Genomic DNA, 7,924 nt, shown 5'->3' on the forward strand with positions numbered 1-7,924 from the left:
CAGAGCAGGGCAGTCAGCTTGAGTCCTGCTTTCTCGCCACAGGGGTGAGGGTGGCCAGAGTCTGGCTCTACCACATTCCACCAAAACTCATTCCCTTCATCTTCAAAATGGGACCTGGGCACTGTGGGTCCCCAGGCTCCAAGAAAAAAAAGGACGGGACCATCCCATGGGCTTCAGGTCACATCAACGCTAGCTATCCCGGACTTGCCTGCTGGCCCAGCCACCTCAGATGCCTGTCCCTCAACCACGGCGCCCAAGGTCACACAGGTACGAGTACATCCTCAGTCTCTTATTCCTACCAGGTGGCTCTTTGTACATATCTAAAAAAGGAGCTGTCAAGTTCCTTTCATGAAGGGATGGAGAGATGGCTCAGAGGTTAAGAGCACTGGCTGCTCTTCCAGAGGTCCTGAGCTCAATTCCCAGCAACCACATGGTGGCTCACAACCATCTATAATGAGATCTGGTGCCCTCTTCTGGTGTGCAGGCATACATGGAGGCAGAATGTTATATACATAACAAATAAATCATTAAAAAAAATTGATAAAACACATCTTCCAGTTGATAATTATGCTTAGGCAACAAGATATGATAGAAAGTTAGCATCAAAAAAAAAGTTCCTTTCCTGAAATCACTTAGCACCATCAGCTGAGGCCAAGCCACACCTCAGGTTCATGCTGTCCTTCACCCTTTTTTGTTATTGCTGTTTTTATTTTTCGAGACAGGCTTTCCCTGTGTGTAGCCCTGACAGTTCTGGGACTCACTCTGTAGACTAGGCTGGCCTCAAACTCCCAGAGATCAGCCTGCCTCTGCTTCCTTAGTGCTAGGATTAAAGATGTGCGCCATCACCATGAGGGACGCCAGTGCCTGAACTCAGGATAATTTCAAGGAGGATGATGGACTGCTGGATCCTGGGCTTCTCCCAGGTTTGGGGACGTAAGGGTGGCAGTAGGAGTTTCTTCAATATACCTGTCTGTTGTAGGCTTAAATTCACCATCAAAGCCAGAAACATCATTCCAGGATCTGGGGGTGGGGAAAAAAAACCCGTTAAGGCTCCCTTCTTCCTAAAAGTAGAGAAATTTCACTCTACGGTGTAGTCACACTGCCCTCTGCTGGACAAATTTAGCATGACAACGAGGGCTTGTATTTGTGGGCATTAGTCTCTAAGCCAGCGCATGGTAAGTACTCAGTGTTTGTTTTGTTTAGTTATTTGCCATGAGCACCTCCTAGGCATCAGAGAAGGGAGAACAGAGTCTGGTCTGAAAAAGGCAAGAATAAAGAGGTCCTGGACCAGGCTTAGGAAGTGAATAGAATCGGGCAAGGCTAAAGAAAAGAGGGCGTGGGCCCTGGCAGAGGAGCCAGAAGGACGTATGCCACTTCCTGCTAGAAGCTAATGTCCGTGGGCTCTGCTTAGAGGTGGATGGCGAAGCTGCTACGTACACCCTGTGGGCCCTCCCACTGCCACAGCAAGACTCTGGCCAGCCCTGTCACCTGGAGCGTGCACCTATGTGCTGAGTCCGCCGTCCCCGCCTCCCAGAACAGACCCTCCGCACCCCTGCAGTCCCCAGAGCTTCCGCACTGTGAGCCCCTCTGACTCAGCTTGACTGAACCTCTACTGGACTGAATCTCAAATGAGCCAACGTGACCTTGCTGTTTCCAGTTCCATCGAGATAAGCAAACCCCACAAGAAGCCATTGAGAGAGTTAATAATTTAACAATGCAATAGACCTTGTAATTAAAAATAAGCTGAAGGAGGCCACAAAGTGATTACAGCCATGTTTCAAGGGCCAATTACATCGGACTCTTTGAGTCAGAAGAGAGAGAGGGAATGGGGGCCACCAGGCCTCAGTGCAGGTCACCAAACATGAATGTCATTTCTAGTCCATGCAAACACACCAGGTGCACGCGGTCAATACCGGCAGATATCTGTTTTCCCCAAGGACTTGGATCTGTCCCCTCTCCCCTGTCCCTTCTCCCTTTTCTGGGGTATTTCTGAAAAATCTCAAGCTTCGCCCCACCCAACTCTTTAGCCTCCTCTCCCTGGTGAGCTCTAGCGAGTATTATCCAATGGCCTCCTTGTTTTCTGTACCACGCCAATGAATAGAGCAGTGTTCTCTCCCCAAGCCCAGTATCCATGCCTGCCCCGCTGAGAACAAGGGGTAGCCTTGCAGCCATGGCCCAGGTCACAGCTGCTGGACCCCTGAGGCTCTATGCAGTTTTCTCTGTCTTCACAGAGTTCAGTGAGCCACTCTACCCTCAAATCACAGTATCCCACTGGGTCCAAATATTTGTATTTAGAGGCTTTCGGGAATGTAATTTCCAGACCTAATTGTTCTCTTTAATTTTTAATGCATAAGCTTCTGTCGTCTTCATTAATCCCGGTCATCATACCACAGATATTTCCTCCCTAGAAATAAATATGTCTTCTGATAAGTCTCAGCTTACCCATGGAAGGCGCCGTGCGCATAAACATCACCCTGCCAGGAGTGGTGGAGGAAAGGGTTACAGCGGGAGGTGCAGAGAGTAAAGATGGGCAGCAGGACAAGCAATGGCCAAGGCGCATACACGCTGAACCCCAACCTGGCGGCTTTATTCACCAATGTGTCCAAAACAACTCCTCAAACGACAGCCCTACCTTCTTCTCCTTTTCTATACTGGAGTCAGAGGACCCAAAGACCATGACCAAGGAAGGAAGTCAGGAGTACGCAATGAGGAAGACACGATACAATGAGGAAGTCAGGCCTGTGCTTCTGCAGGCCTAGCAGCTTCCTGAAGCCTGAGGCACGGGGCCTTTCACACAGACCCCCCTTTCATGAAAAACTGAAGTTTCAGAGAAAATTCAGGCACGGGAACCACAAGACCCATGCCAACTCCTGCCCCAGTGGATGGGGGCACAGGAAAGAGAACTACCACTCTCTACTTCTTAGAAACCTACCCACGGGTGGGGGTGGGGTGCTAGAAGGCTACTGCTCCCACAGAAGATTGTTTGGGTCCCAGGGCCCATACCAGGTGGCTAAACGTACCACACCAGCTCCAGGGGATCCAACTTCACTCTTCTGGGCTCTGTGAGCACCTGCATTCACGCGCGCGCGCACACACACATATGCACATGCGCACACACATATAAATAAAAATAAATCTTACTGCCGGGCAGTGGTGGCACACTCCTTTAATCACAGCACTCAGGAGGCAGAGGCAGGTGGATCTCTATGAGTTTGAGGCCAGCCTGGTCTACAGAGTGAGTTCCAGGACATCCACAGCTGTTACACAGGGAAACCCTATCTCAAAAAATCAATAAACAAACAAATAAACCTTACAGAAAGAAACCCAGAAAGAGATTGAGGAGATTGAGGGATTTTGAAGATGCTGAGAGGCCAGGACCAGCCTCCCTCACGGCAGTCGTCCCTTTCCAAAACACCAAGTGGTCCATATGCTGTGTTCTTCAAAGAAAGGAAGTTCACTGTAAGACTTGTTCTCAATTGTCTTTGGTGCTAAGACTTGACTAGAGAGCAATTTAAGTGCTGAGGCTTGAAGAATTTTGCCCTTGTCCTTGCCCTGTATCTGTAACTCAGCCCAAGGCCTGGCTGGGTATGCGCCATCATTAAATGCCTTTGGTGTGAATGGGCTGCCCATGGGTTCCTGGGGCTGAAGGAGATGCCAAACTCTCATTACTCTCTAGGTACAGTATGTCTTGGTGCCAGGCTCTATGCTGGTGTTTGACTTGGCTGAGCCACCTTCCTAATGAACTCAAAGACATCCCTTGTGGGGCCCCTTCTTCTGGAACACTGCTTGTTGATATGTGGTTTTCTGCCTGCAGGCCCAAAGCCAAGAGCCTGGCTTATGTGGCAAAGACATTCAGCAGGAAAGTACCCCAGTAGGCCTTAGAGAAGACTGTTTCCATCCCCCCTCCTCAGAGCACTAGGACAGCCTCAGGCTTGGCTTCCTCATAAAGGGGCAGAATCGGATACTTAATGAGAGACAAACAGACTTTCTTTTTGCAACAATAAGGCCAATGACTCCCAGGATCCCAAATACTCTTACCAGGTCACGTGGGGGAACTGCCTCTGCTTGGAGTATGACTGCGAAAGCTCACACACACACACACTCCAGCCCACCACAGCACTGTATTGCTGCCCATGGGCACCCGACTCAGGCAAGGGACCAGGGAGGAAGGCTGGCTCCTCCTCATGCCAGTCTCAGCACCTCTACCAATACATGGTTCACTTCATCCAGAAATAACCAGCAAGATGGGGTTAGGGGGAAGTTGGGGATGCAGCTCAGTTGGTAGAGTGTTCACCTTCCATGCACAAAGCCTTGGGTTTGACCCCCCAGCACAGCATGAACCAGGCCTGGTGGCATGTGTCAGGAATGCCAGCACTTGGGAGATAGAGGTGGAAACAGGAGCATCAGAAGTTCAAAGACATCCTTAACTACATAGAGGTCAGCCTGGGTAGCTGCCTCAACAGAAGGAAGGGGAAGGAGATGAAGGAAAGGGAGGGAGGGAAGAAGGGGAGGAGAAGCAGGGGAGGGGAGTAAGAGCTCTGTGATGGAGTGCAGCCCTTCTACTACAAACAAAACATACAAACTATAAAACAGGGGCCAGGGAAGCAGCTCACAGGGAAAGGTGCATTCCGTGCAAGCCTGGAGACTTCGATCTCTGAAACACACAGAAGTGAAAAAGGGAGCCGGGCGGCGGTGGCGCACGCCTTTAATCCCAGCACTCGGGAGGCAGAGGCAGGCGGATCTCTGTGAGTTCGAGGCCAGCCTGGTCTACAAGAGCTAGTTCCAGGACAGGCTCCAAAGCTACAGAGAAACCCTGTCTCGAAAAACCAAAAAAGAAAAGAAAAAAGTGGAAAAGGAGAGCCAACTTCACAGAGTCGCCTCTGACTCCAACCTCGGAATGTGCCTGCAGCACACACGTCCACATACATACCATGTACACACACAATAATAAACAAAGAATTTTAAAAAAAAAACTAGAAATAAAATGAACAGAGCCTACAGGACCCATGTGGGACTCCAATATAGGCATTGTGGAAGCCCCAGAAGTAGAGAGGCAAGAAGGAATAAAAGAATATTTGAAGAAATAATGACCAAAAAGCTTCCCACATTGGACTAAGAACTCAGCACTCAGGAGGCAGAGGCAGGCAGATCTCGCTGAGTCTGAGTTCAGCCTGTCTACAAGCAAGTTCTAGAATAGCCAGGGCTGCACAGAGAGACCCTGTCTCAAACCATGAACCCACACATCAAGGCAGTAGCTCACCAAACTCCAAGTAGGATGAACTCAGGAGGTCCTCGCCACCATGACACACTAGACCAAGCTGTGAAAAGAAAAAGACGAGGACCTTGAAGAAGCAAGGAGAAGCCACTCACCACATGCAAGGGACCCCAGCAAGGTTACAGGCAGGGGTCTCATCGGAGACTCAGGAATCTGAAGACAATGCCACAACCAAGGTGCTGAAAGAGCTGCTGGCCGTGACACACACCTATAAATCCCAGCACTTGGGAGGCTGAAACGGAACGATGGCCTGAGCTACACGGTGAGAACAAAGTCAGCCAGGACCGCACAGCAAGACCCTGTGCTAGGCATCTAAGAGCACTTGCTGCTTCTCCAGAGATTCCAAGTTCCCAGCACTGACATCAGGTGGTTCACAAATGCCTATAACTCAAGCCCAAGGAATCCAACTCCCCACTCCTGGCTTCTGTGAGAAACACACGTGTGCATGCACGCACGCACACTCCCATAAATATAAAATAAAGCCGATGAGATAGTCCAGCAGGTAAAAGCATTTGCCACCAAGCTGATGACCTACGTTCAATCCCTGGAACCTGTATGATCAAAGAGAAAAAGTGACTCGTACAATTTGTCCTCTGATGTCCACATGTGCACACACAAAATAAATCTAAAGAAACAAACAAACAATAGACCTTGCCTCAATAAACTGAGACCAGAAAGAGAAGAGGGGAGATAGGGAGAGAGATGGGGAGGCAGGGAGGGAGGGAGGGAGGTCAGTTAAGACATTCACGAATTAGTAAAAGATAAAAGATGTTTGTGGAAGGGGTAGTGATGGTGGTGGTGGGATGGTGATGTTGGTGACACTGGAAGTCATGATGCTGGGGGTGATGGCAGCAGTGATGACAGTCATGGTGGTGGTGATGGTGATAATGATCACGATGGTGATGGGTGTGATCATGGTGATGGGGTAGTAGCTGTGGTGATAATGGTGCCATAGGAGAATATTTCAGAGGGTTTCTAGTCTAGGGATGGAATCACTGCTTATGGGTATATCTGCCCCACTGGATGCTGTCCACAAGCTCCCTAGGTGGCCTAAGCCATCCTCCCCATGTCTAGCATTATGAGACTTGTTTTGTTATATATGAGACAACATTTCACTATGTGACTCAGGCTAGCCTTGAGCTCTCAATCCTGCCTCAGTTTCCCACATACAAGGATTACAAGCTTGTGTTACAAACCTTGTAAAATCTTTATAAAGATGTTTTTAACTTATTTTATGTGTCCAAGTGTTTGCCTGCATATATGACTACTGTACCACGTGCATGCTGGTACCCACAAAGGCCAGAAGAGAGTGCTGGATCTCCCAGAACTGTAGTTAGAGATGTTTGTCAGCTGCCATGTGCTGAGACTCAAACCTGGTCCTCTGGAAGAGTAGCTCTTAACCACTGAGCATTTTCCCAGGCTCCTTTATTTTAACGATGTTTATTATTTAGCCATTAATCCCAGCACTCAGAAGGCAGAGGCAGGCAGATCTCTGAGTTCAAGACCAGCCTGATCTACAGAGAGGGTTCCAGGACAGCCTGAGCAATGTTACAAAAAGAAACCTTGTCTCAAAAAAAAAGGTGTATTATTTTTAACTAAGTGTGTCTGTGTGTGCGCAGATGCCTGCAGCATTCAGATGAGGGCATCAGGTTCCCTGGAGCTGACACTGAACTTGGGTCCTCTGCAAAGCCAGCAGGTGCTCTCAGCACTGAGCTGCCTCTCCTTCCCCACTGGAAAACATGTTGTTCTCTACTACAGCTTTACTTTTTTATTGTATTAGATGTGTGTAAGACATGTGTATGGTATGTGAAGAATGCATGGGCCATGGCATGTATGTGAAGGTCAGAGGATAACTTTAGGAAGTCAGTTCTTCCACCATGCAGTCTCGGGGATCAAACTTTACTTCTCAGACTTGGTAGCACCCACTTTGACCTGCTGAACCCCTTTCTAGCTTGAATACTCATTTCCCCCATAGCTTGCAGGCTGGCTGTCCGCCTATGTCACCAGCATATCGCATCCTTTCTCCCTTTGCAAAGCTGTTGTTTTTATTTTATGAGTGTGTTTTTGCTTGTTCATGTGTGTACACCGTATGTGTATAGTGCTGGTGGAGTCCAGAGAAGGGCATGTGATGCCCTGGATCTAGAGTTCCAGACTCTTGTTAGCAGCCATGTGGACAGTGGGGATTGAACCTGGGGCCTCTGGAAGAACAGTCAGTGCTCTTAACTACTGAGCCATCTCTCCAGCCTGCCTCGCATCCTTTCTTAAAGCCATTTTCTTCACTTATTTGAGGTTACTCTACCCTAACAAAGTGTTTCAAACATTAAGAATAAAGACATGACAACTATAAACATACGTAAGTCAAACAACAGAGGCCCAGAATGTATGAAGCAACCTGTGGACAGACGGGAACTAGACAACGCTGTAATAATAACTGGAAACTTTCATAGACCACTTCATTAATGGATAGAGGAACTAAATAAAAGAGCAGTAAATGGGGCTGGAAGATGGCTCAGCAGTTAAGAAAATGTACTTCTTAAACCCGCATAATTCCTAACCACATTCTAAGTATTTCTCCTTATACTTATAGATAAGAACAGGTCTCGCCCCTCATTAAGAACATCAAGCAACAGATGGGGACCATTACAGAAA

This window comes from Arvicola amphibius, chromosome 4 (assembly GCF_903992535.2).
Source record: "Arvicola amphibius chromosome 4, mArvAmp1.2, whole genome shotgun sequence".
Lineage (NCBI taxonomy): Eukaryota > Metazoa > Chordata > Mammalia > Rodentia > Cricetidae > Arvicola > Arvicola amphibius.